The sequence below is a fragment of the Malurus melanocephalus genome, unplaced genomic scaffold (assembly GCF_030028575.1).
Source record: "Malurus melanocephalus ecotype Western Australia unplaced genomic scaffold, MMel_1.1 scaffold_64, whole genome shotgun sequence".
Classification (NCBI taxonomy): Eukaryota; Metazoa; Chordata; class Aves; order Passeriformes; family Maluridae; genus Malurus; species Malurus melanocephalus.
The window spans coordinates 1695534-1712067 of record NW_026623296.1 but is presented as its reverse complement, the minus strand read 5'-3'; positions in this window follow the sequence as shown (position 1 = coordinate 1712067).

The following is a 16534-nucleotide window of genomic DNA, read 5'->3' as shown; positions in this document are numbered from 1 at the left end:
GGAAATCAGTGTGAAGGGTTTGCTGTCAGCAGGGAGCCAGGCAGCACGGTCAAGACACAGCTTCATCCATGCTTCATCCATCATAATGGATGTGATGGAAAGTGCCCTCATTTCTGCATTGCAAACTTTTTGGTGCCCAGTGGAGAAGAGTTTACAGGATCTTAGCACAGCTATTTCACCATTTAAATGCTGCTGAGGAGATAAACTCTCTTYTATATATAAATACTCCTCCTATCAAAGCTAACTTTGGATTGAAACTTGTCTGCTGATTGACTGGATTCAGTTTTTCTGAAGTGTCTGTCATTAACTTTTCAAAACTGCTTCAGGAACCCAGAGACAATCCAGCACACATTATATGATCAACCCATCAATATTTCAATTAAAACTGGATTAAGGCCATAGCAAATAGGTGCTGGTACCACTGACAACTGGGACAAAACATGTTAAAACTCTGTCAGGATCCTGCTATTCAGTTGTTTATGAAAAGTTTAGGAAATCCAAAAAATTGGATGGTAAGGAGTCGGATTCAACATTTGAGATAAATCCCCGAGGTTAATTTCAGAGAATCAAAAYAAGTGTTTGTGTAGAACCAAGGGAAGACACTTTGCTCAACTTTAAAAAATGGKGAATAATTTTGGCTTTTGTTCTTCTAATAAAAGAATCAATCTATGTAGTAAAAAGCATGTAACTATCCACAATAGCCTTTTGGATATCAAAAATGGATGTGGGATGAAATTTTTGTGCTTTTCTGCAGACTGGGAATGCTGCTGGTTCACAGCTAGAGCTCGATGCCCAARGTCTGTCTTTTGCAGCTTCAGTGAGCTGTGTCTGCGAGAGATTCTAAGTGCAAAGTTAAAGGTCATTAAAAAAATCAAACATTTTGCCCCTGCAGAGGCTCAGGGTGGGGACATGCTGAAATAATCACCTGGAGAAAAATATTCRCTTGAACTATGGTTTTCTGCCTTACATCCTTCTCTCACAGCCAGTGCTTTACCTCCTGTCACTTCATCAGAAGACAGAAAGGGAAGAAAGATCAGGTCAAATATCACCACCATCACATGGAAGACAATTTCTAGAACTCCTTCATTTCCAAGGCTCCTTCCTTAATGCCTTGCAGAAAGGAGGCCTGGTACAATAAGAACTTTGAAAATTCTTTCACATAACCCAGATGTATAAAAAGGGAAATCACATTCAGAGTGGGATACCTGATATCAGGTGGTGATATTTTCCAAAATACCATGCACATATTGTCCAAAATACCATGCACATATTGTCCAAAATACTCAGCACATTGTCCAAAATGTACTACAGCACTGATGAGGCTCCTGAATATTTTGGATATACCACATATGCATATAAAGTGTACACATATTCCTTCCTGCCTTCAGCTTAATAAGCTCCCCTTTGCTCCTCAGCCACTAATTCATGTTGGGGATTTCTACTGATGCATGCTTACAGGTCTGTTATACACTGAGGCAAATATTCCTATGTTGGCTGGACTACCCAATTCTATTCTTGAAGAAWAAGACACAGAATTTATTGGGGGGAAAAAAGAAATCTCTTTTAATGGTATTGGGAGGACTGTAATTTTGCTAAAACATTTAACCTTGCTCCCAATATGTTTGTTATGTAGTGTGCCACAAGTGTCAGGTACCAGAGTTTGAAAGCAATTCCAACCTGAGAGACTACAAATTTCTTTTTGCAATGGCTGTGTTGCTCATCTCAAAAAAGTCTCAGGCTGTAGAAGATTAGCAGTGATGGGGCACATCAGCAGCTAATCTCTGCTTTAAAACAACGGCTGCAGAGAGGAAGAAATGTGCCAGACTCGGAATAGCACTGGTCACAGAAACAGGTGAAGACATTTTTTCCATTTAAACATAGCAAGTGGATGTCAGGGAGAGCAGGGAAGTGCTGTGTGAAGTGTACACTGCTACCCAACCATCAGAGGTTTAAAATTCCCTGATGAAATGCAGTCTCATCCAGTTCCCTCTGTCACACTGCCCATTTAACCCTGCTTGAGAAGGGAGGAGGTCAGTGAGAGTTTACTGACCCACTGGACATCAGGTCAGACTGTGGGTGGTGGCTTGTGTGGTCATCAAAGAGAAGAAGGAAGCTTGTAGTGGACAATGCACTGAGTAAAGCCTGAAACAGAGGCCATCTCCAGGCCAGAAAGGAGATGTTAGGCAGGTGAGGMTGTTTTTGAGGATGCGCAGACTTCAGCCATGGCAGTCTCATTCCTCATGTGATAAACTCTGCAGTCAGCAGAACTACAGGCTGCCAGAAAAAAAAAGCATCACTAACACTCAGGAGGTTTTTAGAACAGGACAGCTTGTTCCTGCTGCAAAAGTGGGAACACTAAATGAGCTCAATAATTTCAGTCTCTAAACCTGTCGTTACCTGCCCTGCTGCTGATAGTGCTGTTATCTTGTTACTTCTGCATGCGTGCTTCCTGCAAGGATTGGAGTGTTACAGCTCTGAAAGGATATCTGGTTTGCTTGAACATCACGAGACTAAAGAGATAAACTGAAACAAAAACCACACCTATAATGAGCAGAGAAGAGCCATGCATTTCAATGAATGGAGGCCATACACTCAGTGCAGACCTGAGTTTAGTTACAGAACAGCGAAGAGCAGCACTACATCCACTGAAAGTGTATAATTTACCAACCATTGAGGCTTTGTTAATATTCCCCTTTTACAGATTTTTTTTTTTGCACCGTCTGATTAGCTAATTAAAGTTGTAGGCTGTTTCCTTTCAATCAGAGCTGTGAGCGTGTACCAGATGCCAAACATCATGACATGCAGAAAGGCAGGGAGCTCGGGGAGATGGAGGGGTGCAGGAGAGGATCAGCCCTGCCAAATTACCCCACTCAAAATGGGCTAAAACATCTGGTTTGATTAATCCTGTCCTGGCACAAGGTTCACTGTGCTGTGGAAAGGGGTACAGCACTGGGTGCGACAGTCAGAAAAACAAATATATCACGGAAATATTTACAGCAGCTTCACACACGTCTGGTTGGGTTAGATGGGAGGGACAACCCCCAGATTAGCATCCCTCGGAGCAAACGCGTCTCCAACGAGCTCTTGTTGGATGTGCTGGCACATGAGCAGAGAACTGAGCCTGATCCAGCTGGGCACAGCACCTTCTACCCTGAAAATCCTTCCTGACATCTTCACCTGGAGCTACTTGCAGCATTCACCCCTGAAAAGTGGGTTTTCATTGTTAGTGAGAAACAGTCAATAAAGAACTGATTGACAACCCCTCACAGAGCAAAACCAGCTCCAAAATAGGTACATTTTCCTGTGGCTGTGCAGCACTGCTTCCTGCTTAAGGGTAGAAAAAAATTTGGGAGCTCTCTGGGGAAGGCTGGATCAGTGCTTTCTTTGTTGTGCTGCTTAGCAAATAATCTGGGTATGTCCTGAAAATGTGAGACAAACCTTTGGTCTGGAATTGGATGAGAAGGTACGGGGTTAAGGTATAAATTGGTAAATTTGAAAGTGCTTGGTTTAAGATTTGACTGGAAGATGGGGTTTCAAATTTCATGTTCTGAGCTAGGAATTGTAATGTCTCAATTCTAAAGAAGGTTTAAAGGTAAAGAAATAACAGCACCCCCAAGGTGCACTGGGCTGACTTAAATACTACAACAGGGTTAGCTGAGATTGAGAGTTTCTCACTCCTCTTCCAAAATCACTGGAAATTASTGTTTAAATAGAATTTGGCTGAGTCACCAATTAAAACAATTTGGTTTTAAAATTCAACATGGTATAAAACAGAGAAATTTTTGATCCACTAGTAAGGTGACCAAAGTACAAGACAACAGAGAGGAAGTGATCAAGGCAAGGCAATCTAGGACTTCTAAACGTAAGGATAAACTGCAAAATGCTCTGCAGAGGTACAGAAAAAATCTTTAAATATTTAACTATAGTTGTTTTAAATGCAGATTGGGCTCCATTTTCTTGGCATTGTGGATTTTCTTTCCATTTCAAGGCTAGCAAACCTCCTGGAATTTTACCAATAGCCATGAAAGATTTAAAAATTTGAGTAGCTGTGGCAAGAATGTGCATAGCTGATAAATAGGAAGAAAACATTTGGACTGTCTTGCGGTTCATCCTATTGTATCACAAATTTCTTTATCTAAAATTATGGCAACTGGAAAAGACCTAAGCTGAACATTTAAAAAACCTTTTACCAAGAGTTCATACACACATATTTTATACAYTGGTAGTTATATTTCTTTTGCCCATTGGAGCTCACAATGATAGTTTGCTTACAACCAGAGGGATCCAAAAAGAAATAATGCCAACACGCTCAGCATATTTCTAAAATATTTTTTCCGCTAAAATGTGCGTCATTCCAAAAACATGTCTGAGTGGTTATATTTTGGGTGAGGAACAAAATCAAGAAAAAGTGTCAAATACATCTTTACACTACAATATTTCACAGCCTATTATATAAGATGGTTATTTACACAAACATAAGCTTAATATGTGCAAAAAGCAAAGGGGGGAAACCTCACATTTAGGATTCGCTAGAGAAAAGCAGCAAATCTACAGGTAAACTGGGTAAGTCCTTTAGGTCAAATGGGGTCACCAGGCTGGCTAAAACCTGAGCTGGCATCACACCAGTGTAAAACCTCTCCTTCCTTCACAAAGGCCTCCACATTCATTGCTCAGAGATATGAAATTTTGTACATTTTTTCTGTTCATCACATCTGATTTGAAACCCAGGAGACAAAACTGCTCTCTCCACAGCTCCAGCAGGTCCCTGCTTTTATTGCATCAATCAAACCACAAAACTATTTGCTGATCTCAGGTGGAGCAGGGCCTGTGCATCTCACAGGGGTCAATTCACTCTCTCTGCTTCTCCTGGAGGAGTGATGGGGCTGTGTGTGTGACAAGCCCCTGTAAATCCCTGAGCTCCACCTTCAGGGAGGATCCTTGGATATCCATATCTACCTGTGAGTGTGTTCAAGGACCCACCCTCACCCTCTGCCCTGGGAAGGGCTCTGSTCCTGTTGACAGATCCCTGCTTCCTGGCTGGCCTGGGGTGTTGAGCAGTTCTTGCTACYAGAAGTTTCTGTGGCTGGAAATTAATTTTGCTCAATAGGTAACATATGACTGCAGGAATTTTGGTATGGGAATTGGGAGTTAAGAGAGAGCACAGGGAAAAAGGTTACAAGGGCTATTCCAAAGTGTTGCTAAAGGCTTTACATGGCCATGAATAAAAAGGAACTTGTAAATAGTGGTTTTGATAGTCTTTTCTGAGGCTTAAAAGTGACATTTCCTCTACTTCACCTTATTGCAATAATAACACAGATTTGCTATGCCACATATTTCTAGAAATCTTGCAGGACACTGAAAGCTGACTATAGCCTATTCATCCTTTCTGCATGCAGAAGAGTGTGTTCTTGGACCTTTAAAAGTTTTCCATTTGGGGGAGTAGAAATGTCTCCTCTAAGACCCAATTAATCATTGCACGCTGYGAGGCACCTCTAATGTACAGATTTAACGAGACAAGCCTTCCTGGTTTAGTTTTTTCCACCTTTGAATAAGTACTCCTTGACACATAAAAATCAAATGTAAACAGCGCTAGGACCAAAACCCATGTTCTTGGAACCGCACCTAATTTAGAACTGTAAGAACTTGGGAATGTTTATATTTCATCCCTGAARTCTTCATCTGTTTATATCTAAACTGCAATCTGAACTTAGACACAACTACAAGGCTCAGTGAAATAGGAGAGTGTTCCCTTGAGCCATAGTCCTGGAAATCCACCATCTTTTTTCTTCATTAATATCTAATCCCCATTTAGTAAGAATTTAGCTACTTTTATCCTGATGTGAAACTTCAGGGCTGCCTATTTCACTCTGCTGCCTGCTGCTTCTAAATACAGCAGTGCTGGTGGCGGAGGTGGTGATTGTGAGTCATAAACACTCTGTCATTGTAACATGTCAGATTTGTCCAAAAGAAACATATTTTTATATCTTAGATTATTTTATTATTAGTTTTAGAAGGTTCGTTTAGCTCCTAGCAAAGCCACGAGGAAGAATTATGCACTTAAGCATTTCTGTCTCAGATGTGTAATGCCTTGCAGTCATTTAACATGCTGAGACAAACAAGAGAATCCCCAGAGTGCTCATCTACTATGGGACTTATTTCATACTGCATCAATAATGTAAATCGAGATGTGAAGATAGCTCCTTGTTTTTCTAAGATATGATTACACCGGTGCAGACAACATCCACTCAGCTCCATTGGAAACACCAGAGTCAGCTCCCTGATAAAAACCTGGCCCATTCTTTATCTGAACAGAAGAAAAAATTATGCTATCAACAGGAAATTGTTGGGAGCAGCCTGGCGTTGTGAGATCAGTTGTTTGCTGCAATGTTTTCCAAGTCCCAGGTGAAGTGTTGGAGAGCCCAGTGCAATGGTTAATATTTCTCTCTAATGTGACTTCAGATGTTACTTTTTGTTCTTCTCAATGAGCTACTCTTTCTCACATTTAGTCACTGTGGTGAACAGCAATTCATATAAGCAGACCTCACACAAATTAATTCAGCTGGATTCTTTGAGTCTATAAGGACTCACCCATGAAAAACTTGCCCCATCTTACCTAGGTACTTTTGGAAAATGGAAGGATGCTTGGTGGAAAATGAAAGTCACCAAGAAATTCTTCTTTTTCTCAGTTTGACCTTTTATCTGCCCTAGTAAGACACGCAGCATTATGCCTAGTTAACATCCTGGTGCAGTGCCCGTATCTGCTATTGTACAATACATCGAACAAACATAAAAGACATCAATCAAAATCCTCAAAATGTCTTTTTCTGCCAAGATGCATRAACGTTTCCTATCTCCCATCAAATTATTTTAATTACAGCTGCTGAGCTTCATAATTATTTTTAGCCAGGCTGGCTTTTCGGTTGTTATTGAACATATGATATGCAATATATTGCATTTATACATCCTACTGGATTTTCTTATAGCAGAGCGACTCCTGTAGCTGAGATGGAGATTGTTTTTGTGTTATTATGAAACCATTCGACCTTTTGCTGGAAATTTTCCAGCATCTTTAGTATCTTKCTAAAGATTTGAAGAGAGCAAGGCAGTGAGAAAAGAAAATTTTGTATGCWCTCTCTGGTTGTTTCCTTCTATGGCTTTTCTTCTTCTCCCCAAAATGTTTCACACTGATAATTTTTTTACAAAAATCCTATAGCTCCAAAACAAATAAAACTGAAACATGATATGGACAGATTCTTACTGACAAGAGGAGCCAAATCACTTTTTTTCATGRCTTGCTATAATCCAAGATCATAGAAGCAGGACCCTTATCTTTTCATGATCTTTGTTTTCARCTACACATCCTTAACTTTGCTTCATTTTAGGGTCTCTCCCTGCAGGCAATAAAAGAGAAGGTAATTCCTGAAACAAATAAAAAAAAAAGTAAGCTTGGCTTCAGCTGAGTAAAACCAATTGGGTTTCAAATTTACACCACTGAGAGCTGGTATGTTTGAGTGCCACTGAAACACACACCATTTATAACACGACAATAGTGATCCTCTTCTGAAAGGCATTGCTAAATGTGCAAGTCACTTAGCCAGGAAGAATTTGTATTGCATTTCTGAAAGCAAAATTACAATAGCTGACAAAACATGAAAGTTTCATCATGGTGGATTAGAATGCGCACGAGGAATTCAAAGGAATTTATCGTTACTCAACATTTCAGCTGACGCTCCTTAATGCATCTTTGGGGAGCAGATTTGTCTCTGCACTCTGTAGAAAACCCTTGTGCATAAAGAGGTTGGATTACAGAAACCTAGTAAATAATAAAACAAACAGCTAGTTAGGCTATACAGCCAGAAGAGCAAATATGTGTTGTTCTTACATTGCTGATCCCCAAAGAAAATATCTTTCTTTACAGCTAAAACGACTGTTTCTTTGCCCAGGAACTTCCATGACAGGAAGGGATTGGCAGGTGATTTTAAGATTCCTTGTCCCTCCTTGCTTGTCATAGACCATGCTTGAGCAGGTTTCTTTACATTTCAAAATACATAACAGAGTGCTTGCAGATAGAAATCTTGATGCCACCTCTCCCTGACAAGTAAAATGCTCTCAGCAGTTATGATTTCCAAAGCTCTGTCCAAAAAAGAACAGGAAAAGTATGCAGCTGGTATTTCTTAGACACAAAAGATTTCAAACAAACAAACAAACAAAAAACCAAACAAAACCGGTCCTTTTGGTTGAAAGGAGACACCATGCCAACTGGCTTTGGATAAGATCAGGAAAAAGTTTAGCAACCTTAACGCATTATTAAAAAAGACACCAGAGAGGAAAGGGAGGACATTCAGCTCTCAGCCGAGGAAATATCACTCAAAGGTACAGCATGAAAACCCTGGGGGTACATACAGAATCACAGGATACAAACAAACTTAGGAAAACAAACGGAATGAACTGTCCTAACTCCATCCTGCAGCACATGGAGCCTTTYCTAGCGGCTTCCAGATTGCACTTCATACTGCAGCAAAAATGTGACATTGCAGTAGACTTTTAACGTCATTAGCTTCCCTTTTATTACTCCAAGACACTTTAATTATTAAACMAAAAAAAAAAAAAMMAWTTTGTACAATCTTTTAGGGAATAGCTCTTGGCCTTGTACCACACGTCATTAGTACATTGAGACAAAACCAATTGCTTCTGCGAAGTTCAGGAAAMAATGTTTGGAAGAGTGGTAAACAAAATTGAGAGAAAGGTTACTGAAAATGGACAAGACTGACAATAAAACATCTGAAGGCAAAATTGTGTGTTAGAAATTTGGCTTTGTATGAATTTACATACCTAGTAATTAAAATGTGGAGGCCACAGTCTCTAAATGTGGAACTCTCATTCTACTGAAGACAGGGGTATGATCCCTTCAGCATTATATTCAGGTATTAAGTTGTCAACGAAAGAACAGATCCATTCTAAGATGCTCACACAGGAGTATATTTAGCAGGTGCACTTCTGTATTTCAGCCTCTGTGAGAATATTGTGTGGAATTCTGGATCCTCACTTTGAAAAGTACATTGAAAAATTAGGCAATTATAGTAGAAAGTCATAGGAAACATTAAAGAAATTGAAAAAGATGCTGTCTCATGGAAAAGCTCACTTAGCCTAACTCTGACAGGATCACGRAGCAACTTTATCACAGTCTGTAGAAATTGGACAATGRACTGAARGGAAGTCTCCTGACCACTCGCCAGYCTSWGCTCAGGTTGCGGTGGATCCTCAGTTGCTGGAAATTTTTAAACATTGATTTTAAAACTAAAACTACCCTAAAAATTTTTTCTGTTTCTGGCTTTTTCAGGCCTGGGTTACACAGGAAGTCTGAGTGACTGGGTTTGGTGTTCCCCTCTGCCCTTACCTCTGTTTTGCCCAGCATTTCCAGTTCTCACTGATGATCCTCAGCAGTTTTGATATGTAAAAAGCCCATTAAAAGACCGTGTGCTACAGCACCARCTCACACCTGTCACCTACAGCAGGCAACTGCTCCCAGCATCAGCAAATGCTGCACAGTAGGATTATTCTAGGATCAGTCTTTCCCTTCTGCACAGCCACATTATTCTCTTCCCAATGGACATGGGCAGGAGCTGCTTTCACTGCCCAGGATGTTTTTGCACTAAGAAAGATCCCAGATTTTTCCTAGATAAGAAAAATCCCCCACTGATCCCAAACTCTTCTGCCCCACAGAGAATATTCTTCATCTCCAGGAAGGATCCCTGGAGCACGCCCTCCCATCCACCTCTTGGGAAAGCAAACAAATGAGGATGTGGCCCCACGCCCTACTATCATATATAACACTTTTAATCATCTTACCTATGAAAAGTGCCGTGTAAGCTCTTTTTATCTCCTGGCTAGTTTCATATTAATATATTATCTCCCTGCAACTCATGACTACTTCCAGCTCGTGCCAGRGAAATAGGAAACTGTTTAGATGCATTGTTCCTATGGCAAAAATCAAAGAAAGAGAAGGCGAAAGTATATTACAGAGAATTGAAAACAGGTACCTTTTATTAATGTAGCTGATAGTGCCGTACAGTTCACTGTTCTTGTTTAATTGGGCTACATATTGATTCGATTGTGGCAATGCAACTAGACAAATGTTCCCTAATTACATTTTAAATTCAACTTTCTGGGGCTGAAGGTGCTTTTGAAGGCGACACGAAGCTGCGGCGCTGCGCGGGCTGACGTAAAGTTGCGCCGACGCTGAGCGGTTGTGCCCAACACTGAACCACTGCAAAGCCCTCATTAAAATAAAAAGCAGCTCCGTAATGATATTTACATGACATTCAAAGTGCTCTTTGTTCTTACAATAAAATACATTCCAGATAATTCCACGCTACCAACYGTAGTTCCCATTATTCAATTTTGCGATTTTCCTCGTGTAAGCAAAGATTTTTTTGTAACATGTTCGCTAATTATTACTTTTGTGGGGAAAGGTTCAGAAGTATTTAGGCTCCTAGGAGAGTGAAGACAAATGCATTATAGAAATAATGCATTTAGCCTCCAGGAGTAACCCTCAGCTCACTTATAAAAGCTCTTGCCAGTCAAATCTACAGAATGCTATTTGATTCAACTCTGGGGGAAGAAAGAGAAACACTTGCCTGCCTCCAAAGTTCAAGCAAAGATGCTTGAATTGCAGCTGCCAAGATGGGAGGTGGCAGAAAATGGAGGACTTGAATCTAGGGGGAGAATAAGTAAAAAAAATATTTATACATTCTGTCGTTCAGCTCTAATTGCTTCAAAGATTATTTATTTTTCATTTTTTTGGAAAATAGCTTGCAGCTTCTTAACATATTTTTCAAAGAAGGAGCTGGAAGGCATAATAAAAAGCAAGCAGGGATATGCTTTCCGAATAGTCTGAAATAATTAATGTGAGAATGCTTCCGCTCGAGCATTTTTTATGAACAAAAAATACATTATTTTTGCTTTTAAATTGGAGATAATTTGTTACACGGAAGTGGTGGTTTCTTTAATCTTGAAATAATGCTAATTACAATGGTATTTGGAATCTGAATTTTTGCAGAGCTATTCCCTCGTTTGCTGCTGACATAACGAAGTTACTTACAGACTTCAGARGCTTGTGGCACAGCCCCACTTTGTTTGCCTGTTGTCCCTGTTGGTTTTCCAGTCCCAAACCTCATTATTCCCCTGATTTGATTATGTGGGGGTTTCATCTCCTCTAGTTCACAGTCTCTTCACTGTGTTTGGAGCAACCCATGGTCCAAACAAAATCGTCTTAAGGCTCACCATCAACAGCAGCTCTTCCCAGAGAGTGACCAAAGCTCACAGTCACAGCTAAGCCCCCAGGAACAGCAGCATCTCCCAGACTACACCACACCACAGCACATTTCCAGGAGGAAGGTTTTGTCTGTTTATTTTCCACTGAAAAGCAGCTTTTACTTATTTTGCTGCGGGATTGCCAGGGAGCTTAGTCATGGAGCTGCACTGGACACCTGCACAAACACAGACAAAAAGCAAACCCAATCTTTGTGCTAAAATCTTGTAGTCACAGTGTATCTCTGATCAGGTACATGGACACTCCCTTAGYATCCCTTTGATTGCAAATCAAGGTTGGTTTAATTTAGCAGAGATGGATCCTGAAGCTCAAAGTCCTGGCCCGTCCCTTTCCACCGGCTCTTCCCAGAGGCGTTTGCCACACCGTGGGGCTGCATGGCAGGAATTCAGTGGGTGTATTTACCTGCTGGAAAGCAGAAGCAGACACTGTTCCTGCAGCCAGGGAGTTTCATTTGGCAGAGAARCAGGTGCTTATCCACCGGGCAAGGCTGGCACTCCCTCCTGTCTGCTCGGGGCTGAGCACACAAACAGAAACAGCGCGCCGCAGGTACACGGACGCGCCGCGCTCCTTTCTCCAGGCATCTTTCATTATTCAGCATGTTTTCACCACTGAACAACAAATTGTTAGTGGTATAACAAGACAGGAACACGTGTTTGGGTACAGTGTGCTARCTGCAAAGCCTGGCATCTTGCTCTGCCGAGAGGCAGTTCCCTGCTCTGACAGGGTCAAAGCCACAGCCGAGGTAGCAGTGAAGCTTCTGGTGGTGTTGAGAATGGGTGGGTGAGAAATCATTTTTCCAGGAATGAAGATGATGAGAGTCCCTATTTTTGTCTTCTTTTGCAAAGCCAATATTACCTCTCCTCCATAAAATACATACACAGTCTGGAATAGGGAGCCAGGTGAGGTCTTAGGTAAAAGGATTTCCAGGTTCTAGACCTGAGCCATCAGCAGGYTGGTGGTTTTATTCAATGTGATCAAAGGAAAAGCAGGGAGCAGAGGAAATTGATTACAATGAGAATTTTTTTAGCTGCTGTGATTAGTGGTGAGCAAAACATCTGCAATGATAAGTCAGGAAAACAGACTGAGCTTTTATTTTGAAAAGTACTAGCTGGGTCTGAGGTAGGAAGATGCATAGACCTGTGAATCATCAGCATAGAGGTAGTAGTTAAATTTGTGTTTTCAGATGAAGATGGATAAGGCCAAGCCTCTAAAACAAAATCAGAAATAGATTTGAAAGATGAACAAGCAGAAAGCAGAGACCTAAGACCAAGAAACAAGTATTAAGAAGGGCGGGGATGTAGGATATCAACAGTTCAAGGCAGCCACAGGTTCTCAAAAGGTTACCTGGTGCATCCCTCTGCCCTACAGCAAGATCAATTATCCTCCTGTCTTTCCTTTCAGAAGTCTGTCTGCCCTGCTCTGGATGGCCTCCAAGAGCGGAGATCCCACAGCCTCTGCAGGCCGTCTACCTCAGTGCTTTATTATCCTGATTGTTATGAAAGTTTCCTGATGTCTAACCGGAATCCTCCGCTGTAATTTAAGCCCATTATGTCATGTCCTTTCCATTATGCACAGATTGTTTCTGTCTTCCCTGCCGCTGTTTCTTCTGTAATTACTTTCATGTCCCCTCTCAAGCGCTTATTATTTAAGCTAAACAACCTCAATCGGCTGATCTGTCCTGCGAGCTCAGGGTTTCGAGATGTTGTGTTCAGGCTCCTCTCCAAACAAACGACAACTTCTCTTGAAACAGGGAACACAGCCGAGGAAAAAGGGCAAAACTTCCCACCTGTCCCAGTGATAGCTCTGTTTGAGCACTGCATGTCACAGYGAGATGTCACCTGGACCCCCAGCCAGGCTGTGATCAGTGATGATCCCAAATCAGCCAGGTTTTTTTTTTCTGTGTGTAATTGGGTAGCTTGTTATGCTTAAATACCATCAATTTGCACCCATAAGGCTTCTATTTCTGTGCTCAACTGCAACCTGGGCAGGAGTCTGTTCAGAAAGATCATTCAGTTGAGGGTGCAGTATATCTATCCTCTGTATTTCCTACACATCRGTTTTTGATATCGCTCCTTTGGAGAAAATGGTAAAAAGCTATCAATCTAGAATCAAATTATTTTTCCATTAGTCTTCAATGCCTATTGTGTCTGGGCCCAAAAGATGTCTTTAATTTGTTATTTAAAGACTTCTGGAGTCTGTGAAATATTCAGAATGACATTCTGTAAATAATATTTCTCGTTTTCTTTTCCTGCAAATTTCTTTTTTGGAAATAAGACACTCCTCTATATTATAKGTTTATATTTGTTTAAAAATCTGAGCCTTGGTGTTTTGAATCCATCGGTCTCTGCAAAAATATTTTCCATTACCAAAAGTGCATATTCATGTTTTCTTATCTAAATGCCCCTTTCACAAAACATCTACAGGAAAATATCCATTTCCAACTCACACAATGGCCCAACATGACTTTATATTGTCCCCAACACATTTGTCCCATCAGACACTCAGAGGAGCAGCCACCTCTATTGAGTAAAGCAGCCCACGTTTATATTTTCTTTTTTTTTTTTTCTYTTTTTTTYCCCTAGCTATTAGCTCTAGAAGTCTACTCTTGTAGGCAACTCGTACTGCTGTGTAATAATTTACCAGCTACCAGCACCCCAGCATGCCTGTGATGGTGCAGCAGCACAATCATTAGTTTCTATTCTGCAGTGGCAGGATGTGACAGGGAGTCTACGATTTCGGATGATTCTGGTGTCAACTAACTGTGACACTCCATCAAACCCTGCATCCTTAATGTCATGGAGAGTTACATCCTTTCATGGGTGATAAAGCCTGGGCATTCTGACAACCCCGGTTTAAGTGTCCTCGTTGGCCTCGCTAGGCTCATGTCACTTCATTGTTTTATAACTTAAATTGTCTCATATTGAAAATGAGGATTCAATTTGAGGTTTTATTGTTAACCTTTAAGGGCCTTGGAGCTCAAAGTCTACTCGAGAGGTAAGTGAAGTTTATGCTCCAATTCTTAATCTACCTTCAGTTACAGACTTCTGCACAYGTAGCCCATTGCTTCCTGATAGCTGTCTGAAAACTTTCCAGTTTTTAGTGACAGAGTGGAATGAATGTGGATCTTCAGCTGTTCCCAGGGATGTTTTTAAAGATGGGTTCATTTTTCTTCTGTTTGTTTGAATCTTGCCACTTGTTTCACCTTAAAATTTCATGTTAGATCTGGAAAGAATTGTTCTTGCCCAGCCTCCTCTTTGAGGAAAATGCTGTTAAAAAACAAAAATTCAATGAAGCTTCCAAAGGGCAAATGCTAACTTTTAAATTGAAAATGCTTTAAATTTTAGTTTATAACAGRGATCTTCTTTGTTCTTCAAGTGGTCATTTTTCTTTTTATTAAAACGTGTTATTATCACAGAAAGCATTGCTCTTTGTGAAATAACATTTCAGTAGTCAAAACCCCAATTTTCCCTAAGGAAATATTTCAAGGGAAAACTTTTTACATGCCCTACTTAGCACCAAGTCTTCCCATTTAAACACCTCCACAAGTGGCCAAAGTTTCAAAAGAGATGCTCTTCCACTTAGACACCCGAAGGAAGCGTTTGAATTCTGAGAAGCTTTTGAAACATCAGGCCACCTTGTTTGAGGTGTGCGAGAGAAAGACGTGCCCTTTTCAAGATGTAGCTCCAATGATGGGTCCTTAAGAACTTTTGAAAAACTCCCCTTTAAGAAAAAGAAGATTAGATCAAGGTGTGAATATTCCAGACATAAATACAGCCATAACTCTGAAATCCAGCCCTATTGCACGTGTTTATGTGGTATTACAGCTTGCTTTATCTTTGTGTTTTTTGTGTGTTTTATGTGTGAACTTGAACGGATTACAAATCAGCTATCTTCAGAGGAGCACGGAAATTGGGGCTGTTGAGAAAGGTGTTGTTTTTCTTGCACAGAGACACACCTAATTTCTGCTTCTGCAGTTGAGCTTTCTTGAGGCCAGGGCTGACATCCAGCATGCCATTAGGTATGGAAAGAGATCCATCGTGCTCCAAGCTGGCARAGAGCTTGCAAAAACCAAAGAGAAAAGTGGATCCAAGCCAATCCCACTGTCAGCTCCTCAGATCTACTCTCCTGTTCTTCCCCCAGAACAAGTAACCTTTTGCCCTTCCATTTTGTAAGCCATAAACCAACTTCTTAATTAGGATTATTTTTTCCCCGGCTGGAAAATGTATTAGCAAAGATTATAGTCAAAGCATAGAACTGTTTCCTCTTTATCTGGCACAATGCTGCTGTAGAACAACCAAGAGGTTCACAGACCTCTCCACATCAAGATGCTGTACAGTGTTYGCAATAATAGCTCACAGAATACCATGAAACTGGGGGCTTTCAATCATGCTAAAGAGCCCTTCTCCTTCTTTCTTTTTATTCCCCCTCCCTGTTTTAATTCTGCCTCTTGGATCCATGAAACTTTATTCTTTTTTTCTCAGACAATCGGGTCTGGCTTCTTCACAATAAACCAACCTGTTGCTGAGAATATTGGTTTGGATACACTTCATGGGATGCTAAGAAAATGTCAAGCTTGAGGAAGGTCTCCTTCCATTTCCACAAGTCAACAAAACCTCATTGTCAATAACATCAAGGACTGTTGACAGATCTAATAAAATCAACATAGATTTATTTTCAGTGGCCATTGCCAAGTAAAGATCAGCAAGAGATAACTACCCCTATATTAAACATGCATCTAAAGCCAACACAGTAGGGGTGAAGGATGCTTGTGAAAGGCATAAACAGCCTTCTCCTGCTTGCATCATCTCAGAGACACTACAGAGATTAAAAATTCCTGTCAATATACGGGCTAAAATCACCCACTGTGAACAAACTCATGAATTACAAAGAACTGGCCATGGCATCAACAAAACGGAAGATTTTATCATCAGAGTGCTTTTGGCTCCTCTCTGCTGTAAACTCTTGTCACACCAACCCCAGTGAAGCCAACAGCATCAAACAAAAATGCAGCAAGGACACGTGTGAAACCGGGAGAGAGGTTTTCCCATACATCCCTGCTAGGAAGACAAAAAGGCTGTTTTTGTGCCGCAATCAGGAGGGTGATCTGATAAAGCACTTTGCTAAGAGCCCTTCTGGAGAGATAAGCCCATCTGCTCTAGCAACAATGCACAAGGAAAAACAAGGCAAACCCCAAACAAACAA